Source organism: Dromaius novaehollandiae, chromosome 1, assembly GCF_036370855.1.
Source record: "Dromaius novaehollandiae isolate bDroNov1 chromosome 1, bDroNov1.hap1, whole genome shotgun sequence".
Lineage (NCBI taxonomy): Eukaryota > Metazoa > Chordata > Aves > Casuariiformes > Dromaiidae > Dromaius > Dromaius novaehollandiae.
In genome coordinates, this window is record NC_088098.1 from 25,776,614 (window position 1) to 25,792,568 (window position 15,955).

At 37.0% G+C, this 15,955-nt stretch overlaps 1 protein-coding gene across 8 annotated transcripts in view; it reads right to left on the minus strand.

Moving 5' to 3' along the window:
- Nucleotides 1-15,955, minus strand: part of FOXP2 (forkhead box P2) — a 442,171-nt gene that overhangs the window by 371,264 nt on the left and 54,952 nt on the right. For all 8 annotated transcript variants that reach the window (XM_064507585.1, XM_064507618.1, XM_064507614.1 and 5 more), the window contains one exon: nucleotides 6,180-6,323. The gene's annotated coding sequence lies outside the window, so the exon portion shown is untranslated. The remainder of the gene's footprint in view (nucleotides 1-6,179; nucleotides 6,324-15,955) is intronic.

A 15,955-nucleotide genomic window follows, 5' to 3' on the forward strand; every position in this document is an offset into this window, starting at 1 on the left:
CTCCGTCACTAAGCTTGCACATGATACGAAAACGGGAGAGGTTTTGACATACCAGATGGTGCTGCTGCCAATCAGAGGGAACTTGACAGGCTGGAGAAATGGGCAAACAAGAATATCAAAAAGTTCAACAAAGGGAAATGCTGACTCCTGTACCTGGGGAAGAATAACCCCATGCACCAGTACAGGCTGGGGGCCAACCAGATAGAGAGCAGCTTTGCAGAAAAGAATCTGGTGGTCCTGGTGGACACCAAGTTGAACATGGTCCAGCAATGTGCCCTTGCAGCAAAGAAGGCCAGCGGCATCCTTGGTGGCATCAGTAAGAGTGTTGCCAGCATGTGAAGGGAGGGGATCCTTTCCCTCTCCTCAGCAACAGAGTGACCGCAGCTGGAGTGCTGGGTTCAGTGCTGAGCTCCCCAGGACAAGAAAGACAGGGACACACTGGAGCGAGTACAGCAAAGGGCCTCAAAGATGATTAAGGGACTGGAGCATCTCTCATACTAGGAGAGAGCTGAGACTGCTTAGCCTGGAGAAGAGAAGAGTCAGGGGGATCTTATCAGTGTGTACAAATACCTGATGGGGAGGCGTAAAGAAGACAGAGCCAGACTCTTCCCAGTGGTGTCACAACAGGAAGAGGAGCCACGAGCACAAATTGAAATACAGGTAATTCTGCTTAAACTTAACAAAAAACTTGTTTACTGTGATGGTGGAACAGGTTGCCCAAAGAGGTTGTGGAGTCTCCATCCTTGGAAATATCCAAAACCGACTGGACATGGCCCTGAGCAACCTGCTCTGGTTGAACCTGCTTTGAGCAGGTTTGCTCAAAGGATTGCACTAGACAATCTCCAGAGATGTCTTCCAACCTCAGCCATTCTCTGATTCTGTGAATAGGGAATATACATGTAGTTTTAGAAAAAAACTCTCAGTACCAATCTATCATTGCACTTTCTAAAAATGCCAGTAACAAGCAAAACATCTTTCCTTTTTTGTCTGTTTGAAACCTCAGGTTGCCTTTAAATTTTGAGTCAGACCAACAGTCTTATGAGACTTTATTCATTACCTATATGAAATGGGACTGACCCCCACATGGGATTTTTTATTATAAAAAAACAACTGCTGATTTAGATGCGTGTGCTGCATAACACTTGCTCTGTTAATTTTTTTGCAGTCATTAAAGCTTCTTCAAGGCATACTCCTCAGCTTTCTATACTCAGATTCATTCACTGGAGCCAGATGTTCTCAGCATGTAGAAGCTACTCAGTTTAAACTCTGTAACCAGGTCAGGACAAAATGTCAATCACAAAATAAAACTCCAGAGTTCAATACAAATATGCACAGTCCTTCACTACTCAAACATACTCTGTTTAGTGGTACCTTGACTGAACTGCCCTTTACATTTTCTCAGAACTAGAGTCTTTTTGGTGGATTTTTGTGATAATGTGTAAAATTCCATTCAAAACTAAACATTCTTAAAGTAGTAGACAGATAGGAATATTGTAAATCCAACTCAAATAAAGCCAGCCAATTGTGAAAAAAAAATCAAGCCTATAAAACCTGTATTGACTGTATAAAGGGCCAGCTTGTCAGCTTCAGTAAACTTCTGCTTATTTATCAGTGAGCATCTTGGTCAGCAATACTGAGATGACAGTATTTCTAAAGGAAATATTCTGATCATGTTTATAGCACATAGTTTACTAATACTGAGATGCAAACACTGGGGAAGGTTATTTTGTGTTTAAGAATTGAAGAAAATACTTGTCTAAAAGTTATTAACATGAGCTTACTTCCCTTCTCTGAGTACTTTCTTTAGGCCAGTTTGCTCTGAGAAAGACATAGCAACTATTCCTTTAATAAAAAATAATTTTTCAGGTTTAATAAAAATTCCAGGAATCGGGAATTCTTTGTGGTTTTTCATTGGTACATATGCTTCTTGCTACTATGTAATTACTTACTAAATGTACCAAATTATAAATAATGAAGAAAAGACAGAAACCAAACCAAGGAAACATCTCAGGAACAAAAAGGAATATTCAAAACATTAACAGGAAATGAAAGAAAAATTTAATCCACCCCAATGATGCTCGTCAGACAACTGTAAGAGGAGGTACAGTAACACTGCTTACAATAAGCAATACTGTGTACTTCTACAACAGGACGAGTGTATGGACTAAGACCAAATTTAATGCATGTTTTATTACTTTTCTTAGTTTAAGAACAGAGATGTTAAAAATTCATATGAATAATTTGGGTAAGACTAGCTGTCCAAGGTAATCACTAAAATACATGGAAAGTGGCTAAAAAAGACATATAATCATAAATTATGCTAGTATTTCTTTGCCATATGCCTATATCTTAACTAAAAAACAAACACAGAACAGTATCCATTCCTTCATATGCCTTTTAGACTCATTCAACTATGCCATTGCAGGAAAGCTCACTTAACATACAGCCCTGATTCATAAAAACTAAAAGGTGATAAAAGTGGTGTCTTACCATGGTATGTTATGTGATATAGTCAAAGTATAGACAGCACTTTAAATTACAAGAGAACTATTTCAATAGAAACGCAAAATACCATTCAATCACAACCACATTTACTAGAATATAAATATTATCAATATTAGCTGATATTAGAGCAATCTTTATTTTCAAACTGAAAAGTCATCTAGTCACTTGCTTTTAAAAATTAGCTAAAAGCACATTTGTGTTACATTAACACCAGATTTTTTTGACTGTCTTTTATTGCGAGCACTATTAAACCAATAGTGTTAAAATCTCATGATACAACTTCATTTTTGTTTTATCTTAAGATATTAAGTAACCAAGTAAAATTAAAACATAAGCATTTCTCAACCTAGAGACAAAATATATATATATAAAAAAAAAACTATTGAGATTTATTTCATAGATATGATATTTGAAAAACATTTTCTTAATGGTTACATACAATGTCTAAGTAATATGGAAAATGTCCTTTTAAATAAGTTTAAATGCATCATCATAATTCCAAAAAGAATTTTGTTTATTCATTTGTAAGCAGGACATTTTTGTCAATGTCAGTGGTACCATTCCTGTGTCTTAAGTCTCACATTCTAACACTTGAGATGGAGTTTATCTGCCTTAACATTTAACAGAAAAGTTAGATGTCTAAATCTGTGCTGGTCACCTCAGGCTCCTTCTATTGTCAGTGACAAGAAAAAGGCATCTCCAAAGGACGATTCATCTCATCCAAAGGCAGACAAAAAAAGCCTATGTGAGTCTTCCTTCTGGAAGAGCCCATCTCTATTCACTGACTGGAGAAGAAGTCTATAGTGACTAGCCCAGACTTACAACACCTAACCTTTCAGATAGCTGAATTTAGGGCAAATTAATCCTGCTCTTGATATCATGCTCAAAGAGTGCACTGGAAAAGTAAGCGAAGATGTAGAAAAACGGAATTCTCAACAAGCACAGAATCAAAATTCACTGCCCCAGAGAATTTAAAAAACAAGAGCCTTTTTTGAAAATAAGAGGAGATCTGTACCTTTAAAATGTAACATAGCGCTTGATCTGCAAGCCAGGACACACTCAATTATTTCCGTGAGTTTAAGACTATACAGAGGATATTTTGAGAATATGCTGACAAACTCATATGCGTCTTCTGAATACGAGTAAGCAGATATTTTCAAAAGCTTGTAATTCAGTGCAGTAAAGGTACACAGTCAAAGGCATGACAAAAGGCACATTTTATAACTAATTAAAGCTTCTCTCTTAAATTTCAAGTCCTTGCTCAAAAACAAAGCAAAGGGTTCTGAGACTTTTTTTTAGAACTGACAGCTTTTTTTCATTCTCAGAAATGATAAAACAATTCCACAGAAGCTTTTAAAAAGACATTCAGCCTATAGCACAGCTATGGACAGAAAATTTCTGCTAAACTAATCAGAGCAGAAATTTAACAAAGCTGAAGTTTGAAGATCCGATTCCTCTTTCTCGATTATTCCAAAACACAAGGAAGCCCCCAAATAACAAAATCCTAGAAGACAGAAGAACATACTGAGAAGCATCATGGTACATCGACCCAGTTTTGATATGTTTCCATGGTCATCCATTTTGGATTAGGGTCTGTCCCAGACTGGCCACATGTACCTGCAAACAGATCTTGCAATGGAAAGTGTTAGGCTGCCTTATAGATCTCACTGCCCTCTGATCAGGCTTCAGGAAAATATCTGGTTCTATTGTGGATTAATGGATGTTTCCTCCAAGACTTTTTGTCTGCTTTTGTCATTTTAAAACACAAATAGTCTAAAAAGTATATCTTCCTTTTAATGGATTATATGAAAAAGATACTCATTATAAACACCTAAAATTCAGATAGGGTTTGTTCATGTCCTTCTAATTGTGGTGCTAATTCACACCTAAAAATATTTTCACACAATTCAATGTGATTCTTAGCTATATCCACAAGTCTTTAAATATGATTTACAAATTTTAGAAAGCTCTCAACTTCTACAGTTTCTCAACTTCTGCCAAAACTTAAGTAAAAGTCCAAACTGAATAGCTAAATATTTCCAAGAAGGAAAAAAGCCAAAAAAAGAAATTTTAAAATATCACAAAATAAAATAGCAGAAGCTTGTGTAATTTTGCTTTCCTATAAATAGTCACAGAATCAGAGAGTAGTTGAGGTTGGAAGGCATCTCTGGAGATGGTCAAGTCCAACCACGCTGCTCAAAGCAGGTTCAACCAGAGCAGGTTGCTCAGGGCCATGTCCAGTCGGTTTTGGATATTTCCAAGGATGGAGACTCCACAACCTCTTTGGGCAACCTGTTCCACCATCACAGTAAACAAGTTTTTTGTTAAGTTTAAGCAGAATTACCTGTATTTCAATTTGTGCTCATGGCTCCTCTTCCTGTTGTGACACCATTGAGAAAAGTCAGTCTCTGTCTTCTTTACTCCTTCCATCAGGTTTTTAATATTACAATGAAACACTACTCTGTATTTTAGTATTCTGAAGAGGAAAAGATCCTGTGTTTAAATTAGTCCAATCACTAATCATGTATCACCAATCCACAGATCATGTTTGGTGCTATACAAAAACAGGCTAGTGTTTGTAAGATTCGGAAACAGCTATGGATTATATAGCATTGTGTCTTTACTATAAATTATTATAAGGCATTTATTTGCTTACTATTCATTTGTGACCATTTCCTGGTTTTGGAGATCCAAATTCTAATTAACAAAGAAAGTAAAAACCATGTATTTACCACAGTGTCAAATACACAACGAAGCAGTAGTTCCTTACTAAATAATAATTAAGGTGGTTCATTCAAATTTTCCCATTCTTATAAATGGCAGGGCACTGAAAGCATCTGCAAGCTAGGTGCCTTAGACTATACCTCACCGAGCACTTCAGGCTGCAGAAACGAGCACTGCTGCCGAAGAAGCTACCTTGCCATGTCACATTTAGCTGCTACTTCCCATCCCCATTACTCTGTATACCAGCCGAGGCACTTGGGCAGCAGAAGGTTGGGATAAATCCAGCTGGAAACAAAACCATACAAAAAAATGGTGGGTTTTAGCCAGATCCATTCTCTAAATGTATCTGTCACATGTCCACACAGAGCTCCACACACTGAGGGAGAACGGCAGAAAGGGGAGAGGGGAAAGAAGCTGGAACTGCTTCTTACACAGACGAACTAGTTGGAAGTGTTCATTGAACACCGAGTCTAAAGCTAAGCTGTCAATGGAGAGATACCAGCTATCCAAAGAGTAATACCAAATTCCCCAGGCATTAATTTTAGAGTGGAATGAATCAGCCTCTGGAGATGCCTACTTTTCTCCTGAGTATAAGCAGAATCTAGGATAACTCATTTAGATTTAGATACCTAGTTTCTACACATCTAAATTAACACAGATATGGATGAATACAAGATGGTAAAAAAACATGTTTATGATTCTTTTCAGCACTTCATTTTCCTAAAAAAAAAAAGATTTTTTTTGTTGTACAGGAAAAAAGTTGTAGTATATCATACCATTATACAAGCATAGGAGTATGTATTTTCTGTGTGCTCTATAAATTTTTTCATAAACCACATTTTACACTTATAAGCAGTATAATTCAATGACGTGGTATATATTCCCCCTACAGAGCATGTAAGTCCATAGTAGAACTGGTCACACTCACAGCTCCATTATAAATCACTTACATTTCTTTGGAGTCACCTAGTCACCTTCTTGTGTTGTAGGAAGGAACTGTCTGTCCTCTTACTCAAACTGGTCTTCCTTCCAGAAGCGTCTTTCACTTTTATGGCAGGTAAGGACAAAGGTCCTTAACTTTCACTTAAAATTACCTAAGGTTAAGAAGGGAAAAGAAAGCAGTAAGTACAAGCCTTTCCTTTTGTGTTCTAGAGCAAGGTATTACAATCACTTCTTTAAAACACACAAGTATATTTAGAGGTCTTTGGTTTTGCAGACGTGCACTGCATACCTTGCAAGAAATCCCACATCTTTTACATCTTTCTTTCTTAATATCAAGCATCTAAAGCAGTCATCTGCTCTACTCCTGTGATTCATAACAACAAGATTAAATTAGTCTGAAAAGCCTAAGTGCACAAATTAAAAAGTAATTTCCTATTATCAATGATATATTTTCTAACACCAAGAAATTTTGAATACTTTTGGCAGGGTTCATGCATGCAATCAAAATTTTGCTGAACACAGGTTCACTGGAAACTTTGTTAGCCATTACTAATAAATATTCTAATTTTAATTCTCTATCACACAACACAGTTCTCTATTGTATTACATCTTACTACTCAGACAGCAAACCTTGGGGTTTTGATGGACAGTCCCATGAAAACCTAACTTACCACTCAGTCACAGTCAAAACAGAAAATCAAATGTTAGAAATAATTGGCAAAGGAGTAAAGGACGAAACATACAACACCATTTACCACTGTATTAATCCCCACCTTGAACACTCCTGCTCAGTTCAGGTACCCTTCTCTCAAAAAAAGAACACAACAAAACTAGAAAAGGTTCAGAGAAGGAAAAACATGATCAAAGGCTGAGAATGGCTTCCCTAAGAGGAACAATTCAATATGCCATGACTGTCCAGGCTGGAAGAGAGACAACTGAAGGGAATGTATCATAGAAGACTACAAAAGCCTGAATATGATGGAGAGGTTGAATAGAGACCAGCTGTTCCCTGTCTCTCTGAACTCAAGAACTGCCTAGTAAAAACGAGGCCCGAAGCAAAAAAGCAGGAGACAGGTCCTCCCAAAATGAGTAACCAACCTGTGGTCTTCTTCCCAAGGATGCTGTAGATACAGCAGGTTTTTATGAATTCAAGGGGAAAGTGGTGGATGTTTTCTTGGAAGAAAGTCATTAATGGAGACAGAGTAGCGCCTAGGTCTGCCACTGTTTGGAACCAGTATGGTCAGTCTTGTCTCCTTACACATTCATTTATGACAGTGCTAATTGAACAAATTCTTATATCACTACACTGATATATTCACCACACAAGGCACACAACATTACGGCATCAGGTAAACAGGGAGTCTAGTCTTACTTGCATTTTAGTACAGGCTAGATCCTTTTGGACTGCGAAGTAATTCCAATGGTTCTCTGCATTTTACCACGTCTAATAAACTTGGATTTTCCAAAATATTCCAAAAAAACTGGCTTTTCCAAAATAGCAGCATCACAGAAAATAATCAAATGAGGAAGCAAAGTTTTACTGCAAAGCAGTATTTTGTAGCCTTCATCTCCCCAGTCCACACCAAAGTAACTGGGGCAGAGGGCTAAAAAGCAAGGTTCTGCTTCTAAAGTTGTTTACCAGCTTCATGTGCAGAGTCTGTAACTTCACTTGTGTGTTTCCATACAGTTCAAAACTTAAATAAATGCTGGTCAGCATGTCTATATCCCAAGTCTCCCCTCAAAGCAAACCTTAAAAATCATATACTTTGTATTCCAATATCTCCTCTTTTCCTTTCATGTCTAGGATTCAGCAGTGTTTTTGCTGTATTTTGGCTAAGTGCAGATCAATTAAAATTCCTTCAGGGATGCCTTCTGAACCAGTGGAAAGCAAATGACTGACATCAGGAACAAAGACTTTTTGCTGTCATAGAATGGCATGTCATTTTTTTGAGAAAAAACTATGTTAATTAATTCTATCCATATCTACCAGGCGTGCCAAAGAAATATACCCCGTCCTTTCTATTATCTTGCTGATAGCAAACATAAATGGCACTGTGCATTGGGAAACAGATCTTTGGGTTTGTGAACTAAGCATATACTGAGACCCATGCACTGGAACGTTCAATGAAGAAGCCCTTACTAAGTAAAAAAAAGAAAAAAAAAAAAAGACAAAAATAACTTTGTTCAGACAAGAGTATGCAACCGAAGCCCCCTTTGTGAAATGCATGAATTAATACCCTAACATGTCACACACACACCAGGAGTTTCCTCTGTATCTATGCATAGATATATTTATTAGCATTCTTTCTAGAGCCAGCAATGAGGAATTTGGATTACAGATGCCTTTTTTTTTGGTCAGCTTGATATATTGGGTCAAAGTACATTTAGTGTTCTATCTATTTTCCTTCATCACTTCTACAATTTGCAGGAGAGAAGAGGCTGCCACTCTGTTTGCCATTATGTTTGCCTTGCAGCTCAAGTAACTAAACTGAAGAGGAAACAAAATTCACTGGACAGCAAGCATCACATAGCATGGATCAAAGACCCATGTGCTACTGACTCATAGCAAGATTTTAGGCAAGCTCTCCCTTCTATCACTTGTCCAACTGGTCTATTTAGAAACTAAAATCTTTAGGACAGGATTATAAATCATCTAGCACAAAAGCAATCTAAGTTCTGTCTGAGATCCTGCGTTATCACTGTAATACTAATTATAAATAACTGTAAGCAGTACGAAACAAGAACTGAGTATCTCCGAATTGCTATATGAGCACAGTCAACCTCACAAAATTTAAAAATTTAGAGAAATGGATTCCACATACCACAACAGGTAAAAACAGTATTACAGGATACTAATTATGGTGTTTCTACCTAGAAATTTTATCTCACAGAAACACAAAACTCACAAAACAATCAATGATGTAATAGTAAGCTTTGCAACCTCTGTTAGGAAAGATGTTCTAACATAGGGCAAAAAAAGAAACAAATATATCTGTGGCAAAGTGCCTAAAAACTAATCTCTGCTATCATTGTCCAATTTGGAAACGACGTAAGGAGTAAGCAAGATCAATCAGAATGTAAAGAATGAAAGAAGTGAAGACATTATTTTGCACAATTCCCTAAATGTTGTGCTGTTAAACTGGATGAAGCTATTTTGTTTGTTTGCAACTTAAGGATGTTTGAAAAAACACTATTAGAAAAAAAAACTCGAGTTGATACTACTTCCTTTCTCTTACATCATAAAAAGAAAGAAAGGCTCTTACAATATGGTAACAGGTAAAATGGTCTATCCATTTTTAGAAGCCATAGATCGGTGACATTATCTTAATGACAATTTCCCTTCTATTTATACATATATGTCTTCCAAGATCTGAAAACATCCACTAAAATTTGAAACATTTTAAAATCTAGACATCTCATCACTTGTATACTGAATTTTTCATCTTTTGTATTTGGACAGAGATTAAGAGTTGAAGAAATAATTCTTGCATTCTCTTGCAGATTTATTTAGGATTTATTTTTAAAATATTGACCAGAAGTAGAATCTTAAGCTGAATCCAAAGGAGATGGACTGGTAAGAAAATAAAGGTAATATTCCTATCTGATTAACTCCTTTCATGGCTTAGCTGTTTATCACGCCAAAGCAAATTCTATACATGAAATAGGTGATAAAAGATACGGGCTAACTAGGTAAGAGCCAATCTGCCAACAAAGATATAATGGCATCTTTTGGGACGACTGGATGCAAGAGCTGGTAAAAATGATTTTGGCATTCAAGCCTGTGGAGGCTAAACAGACAGTAGGTAGTAACTTTAGGTAGTAGTTCTTGTGGCAAGTATGGCTGGGACTATTTTTCTTCAGCAAACTCCAAAAGAGTACCACCTATTGCCTCCGACATAATTCCTTACAGCTCTGTCTGCCCTTCTCCTTTCAGCATCAGACTGCTGTTCAGCATAGGACTACACAGCAGGATCGAAATAAAACAAAAGCTACATAATTTGGTGTGATCCAACAAATGCAATGTCACATTGAGAATGGAGCAAGGTAGGGCTTTGCAATCGGCCCTGGTGCTGACAAGACTACAGGTAGAATTCAGGCTTTATTTTTTAACACACCATCCTCTCTAGATCGTTTTGATCCTGATTACCTGAGAGAACATCGCTCTCTACATACAATACTGTTATGCTACCACAGCGGATGTGCAAAGGGCATCTGTGGAGGGAAAGATGAGAGAAATTCCAGAAAACTTTCTTTCAGCATTTCTTCTCCCCTTCTCTTTCTCCTCTTTTCTTCTCTTGCCTGCCACTCTCCCTTTTGCTGAAAATTCTCTCCCCTCTGGCCATCATGTGAAGAATATAATACTTGCTTTGAGCCAGGAGGGACAGCAGCGCAAGAGGCAAGCATTCAGTGACAGTCAGGATGCCTCCTTGTCACCTTAGGCAATGCACAGACGTGGGAAGGGTTTAAGCTGGATGTAACGACGGTCAGTGTTGCTGGAACTAAAGGTACAAGGGTATGAGGTTCAAAAAGCACAGTATGGATTGTTAAACTCTGGGAACTGAGGCAGGACAGACAGTAGGATCATATAGTTATCTGAGGGGAGCAGAGGATGGTTTAAATTGTTATATGAAATGTGACAACGACAGTGCCTGAAAGGACTTGCTCATATGGACCTACCCAATTGCAACTGGAAGTTGTTAGCAGGATGATCTCCCTGTGACATTTTCAAAACCAAAATTTGCTTTCTGAACTTTAGCAGACTTGGACACAATTAAACATTCAGATATACTGTGAAGTTTTCTAAGTGAGTCTGATTTATTTTATTGTCTTCATTATATTGGCTGGCATGTATTTATTTCACAAAGCAGTGCAAGTCACCTTTTTTGAGTAACTGCTATTTGTATTGGTATATTTCATTTTATACATGCAGAGTGTAAAGTGGTTTGGGGGGATAACTACAAGATTTCCAGACAGAATGCAGCTACATAACAACATAAGCCAGTCTAAACTGGGGCTGATGCAGGCCTAACTTCCTTCTCCTTCCTCATCAGCTCTAGCTGCAGACTGCTCCCACACCGTTCTTGTGCTGACTTGGACATTTGTGCAATCGCAAGGTAAGACACATCAGGAAGCTAAATTATTTGAAAACAGTCCCACCCAGAAAAGTGATCGATTTTTGGCCAAAACCAAAGCAGGGACATCATTTTAAGAGAGGAGTGGGAAAATGTGGCCAGGGATAAACACAGGACCAAATGGTCATGATGTAGGTTGAGGTGCACTACTGTGGAAGCTCACCTGGAGCATTTTGGGGTGCAGTCTGACAAACACCTCTTCTAGCAGCAGCAGCATTTAAAGCACCACTTCCCAGCACTGCCCACCAAGCTGTGGCCGTGCAACTATTCTTGGAGCTGCACGGTCAACCACCCTGGGGAACTAGTCTACAGTGCAAGTAAACCGGTAAAACGCAAGTTATTGTCAACCTGGTAAGAGCTCACCTTGCAGAACCACAGAGAACTGTATAAGAGTCTTCAGAAGTACAGTAATGAGCAGAAGAAACCCAAAGGTACTTAAGTTAGCTACTACCAAAGAAGCATTTACCAGACCATAATCTAACTAGTCTACAGACTCCTGCAGTCAAAAGGTATCAAATACAGCTGAAGCCTTCCAAGTACTGCCATCCCCAGCTGTTGTTCCCTCTACCCCGTCCCAACCTATGGAGAAGGGTCTGCACTACGGATCAGACAGAAGTGCAGTCCTCGAGGTACGGCACGGAGCATGTGCTCCACTACAGCACCCCTGTGACAGGGACAGGCTGCAGAAGGGCAGCTGGGACTGTAACATTAAAATGCAGCAGCTGCTTGTTTTGGTTTACATGGCTGGGTCCTATTATTAGAGCGGAGGTACGTGCCTGAAGCTTTAAATCATTTCTGAAAACTGATCTGGCACACTTTGCCATATTATTGTATGTTTAGATAGGTAGGCACACACTTGCGATTAATTGCCTAAATAGCCCATTATTTGTATTATATTATAAAATGAAAACTAAATCAAAGCAAGAGGCTAAGTCTGTTGCCCTTAAGATTAAATATCTTATTAAAAATATAAGAAATTGCATTTTTAAAAATACAATTCTACTAAATTCTACTTTATATCACACTTCATTTTAATTATACTTGATTTTTAAAATATATTTAGCACATTTTTTCTAGAGGACATGGCTGTACTTCATCTAATATACGGTACATAATTTACATAAGCATTGTCTATCTCATTTAGGACATGCATTTAAACAATAATGGTCCATGCTCTCCTACACTGTTGTCCACCTTTTAATAGTTATCAAAGAACCACTTTTAAATGAAACCTTAATATCAGCTATCGATTTGTAAACAGAACAGCCACGTATACCATGACTGAATCCACAGTCCAAAAATTTTTTTAATATATTTAATAATTTTAGATTTATTTATGTATTCATTTCCCCCTCCCCAAATAAAAAAAAAAGAAAAGAAAAAAAAAACAGTTAGAGGAAACAGACAGGGAAAAATACCTTATCTGCATTTCTCTTGCAATTCCATTTGGAAAACAGTATTTCCTAAACGTAGCCTATTCACTGCTGGATATGTAATTACCTTCAGTTCATAGTCTAGACGTTAATGCTTTCGTAGTATTTAAGACTCCTTGTAACATGCTTGCTGCTTTAAGTAAGCAAAGCTAAATCTTGACCAGATAAATTAGCAAAGAATGCAATAAAAGCTGCAATAAAAGAACTTTATCCTCCAAACCTTCAAGTTGCTGCTAAATGAGATTTCTTTGAAATGCAGATCAGTTGAACTAGATTAGTGAATTTTAGCTCCTGTCAACATCATAACAAAATACAAATACAATTGTTCACTGGCCTTATCTCCATGCTTCCATCTGCTGCCTTGTTATTTACTTTCCTTGATTTACTATGCAGATCTAAATAAGACACATCAAGGAGGGCTTACAACACAATGGCTTCTTAAGCTTTACATCAAGGTATTTGAAACTGAAGCCCTGAAAGGGCTGCCATCAAAGACATATCTCTAATGAACTTCCATATCAGAGAAGGTTTGGTATTTAATACTGCTGTGAAAAGAAAAAGCTACAAATCAGAATGGCCTATGAAGGAAAATGTCTGCAAATCTTGATGAGATTAGCACCTACCAGAATTAATATCCCAATAAAAATGATATCTGGTTCCTTGAAGAGTTAAACTTCTAACCTTTGCAAAAATAATGCATAGTGTCAGAATAGAAAACACAGTTGACAAGGTTAAAAGGTCAGGGCAGTATTTTCTTTTTCTCCATAAAATCTTTAACATACAGTTTTTGCATGTGGCTTGGTTAAGATATTGTTGACAAACTAGCCTGGGAATGGAATAATTAACACAATCAACAGTGCTGCTATGCTACTTTCTGCAATATCAAAATTTTACCATATCTTTAAAAAAATTAGCAACAACTTCACATTGAAACAACATAATCTAAAATGACAGCATGCAACATTTGTTCATCAATTTTACTATTTCCCTTTCTCCCCCACAGCAATCTATGGCAGTGCAGGATAAAATCTTCTGTCAGTTTGCTTAAAAAATAATCCTTCTATTACATGCCACAACCCCATTTGCAAAGTGCAATAAATGAAGTAAGAAGTTTCCTCCTCATGATTTCCATTCTCTACATACATATCCAATACATTAAACAAATCTAAACAGTTTAAAAGTTTCCACAAGCCATACGTAACATTATGCAGTAAACTGTCAACTATTATACAGTGTGTTACTGTTTGACAGCAATTTTTACCAGGCACTAAAGTATATAAACAAATCTTACTTTTCTTTCTTAAGAAAGCATTTCAATCATTTATGTTGTTCTATAGCAAGTGAAGATCCCACAAGCATGTTCTGTACTGTGGATCAATCAGCTCCAAACCAAAGTAGACATGTTGTATGCTCCAGTGCCCGGAAATCATGCTGCAGGCTTACCAGATGATGAAAACTGAGGTATGCAGTGTATGGTAGCCCCACATGGCATCCATTAGCTTCTGGGCATGTCAAACTTCACAACTACCCTACAGTCAATGACAGCAAACACCTTCCCTTTTCTTCTTGCCTCCAAACATATACTTGTCTTTCTACCCTCCTTCCAAATTACAGGCAGTCTTCCAGAAACAAAGCCCCAAAACAGAAGCAACATCCCATGGCTATACTACTGAAAGCACGGTTGATCTTTTTGCTAGATTTCATTTCATACGGGCTATGTTCCAGACTTACTTACAGCCACAAGAGACCACTACCTTTCCTTGTTTAATGAAATGACAAAACAACAGATTTGCATATGTAAAAGCAGGTGCTGTAACAGGTTTGACTACTCTTGACCTAAAGCATGTAAAAAAGATTTATCAGCAACAGCTGTCCCTAAGGTATTTCGGCTCTAACGGACAGTCAAAACTTTACCATCTGCACTGCCGTGTGTTAAAAATGACAATCTGAATTAAAAGCTGGTCAACAAATCTCGTATAACTAATTCCTCCCGTATCCCCATCCATATGTTGAATTCCCAAGATACACAACACTTGGATTATCTATTATAAATACCAATCTTTAAATCTAAATAAAGTAAGACAACCTAGGAAGATGTGAAAACTAAGTCTCTGTGAGTTGTTATTTATTTGAGAAACAACCATTTAAATAATACCCTGAATGTACTAAATTTGAAATATTTCAACTATTTCACATCATGAAATAAACCTGTATTTTTTCAAAATAGCATTATCTCTCTTTTCAGAATAAAAAATAGCTATAAATCTTTACATAGTTTAATTTGAGGATTAACAGCGCTACAGCATTGTTTAGCTTGTGGGTTATTAACCAATACAATTTTTGTTTAGCTTAACTTCTCTGAAGTCTTTCTCGAATGCCTTGAAAAAAACTGACTGATAGAAAAACATTTCAGAACATCAGTGTCCCCCGCATAATGTATTTGCAGGGAAGTGAGGTTTTTGTTTTATGTTCTATTTTTTTCCTTATGAAAAGGAACTGTGTTTTTTCCCCCAGACCAAAGGAATGAACCTGAGTGTCTGAACGTGACCCCTTGGTGAACACAGTGACTTGTTTCGGAGCTATGCTAGCAGAAGGTAGCACCATATGCCCCAAGCCCCAACTTGGATGCTCTTTCTACAGCCTAATGTGCTTGTCAAAAGATGTTAAAATCACAAATTTACTGTCTCTGGATATACTTTATTATTGTACAAAATAAAAAGAAAAGATACTACAATTTATTATGTCGTATATAGACTATAACCCAACACATACTTCCACCAGTTTAGACTGGGAGATCTTTTCTTATTGGTGAATAGTTTCAGTGTTGTTGTGTCTGGTATCAATTGCAGCCACTGTAACTCTCATTGATTACAAACTAACTACATTCCAAACTATACTGTTAATAATTTTCCTTCTCACAGACTTCTGGAAAAATAAAGCTCATTACTCAAAAATGAATGAAAACTCTCGTTCTTTGCTGCACCAAATTTCACTGAACTTTTTAAAATTTAAAAAAAAATCAGAATACCACAGATTTTATCACTGTACTCTAAGCAGGAAAATTCTGACGATAATTTTAAACACGGTAGCATTTCATTCACTTTAGGTCTTTGTCTTTGTTTTTCAGAACGAAGTGTTTTATCTTCTCTCTATATATATGTATACACATATATAATATATATACATATATATTTATATACACACATGTATATATGCATT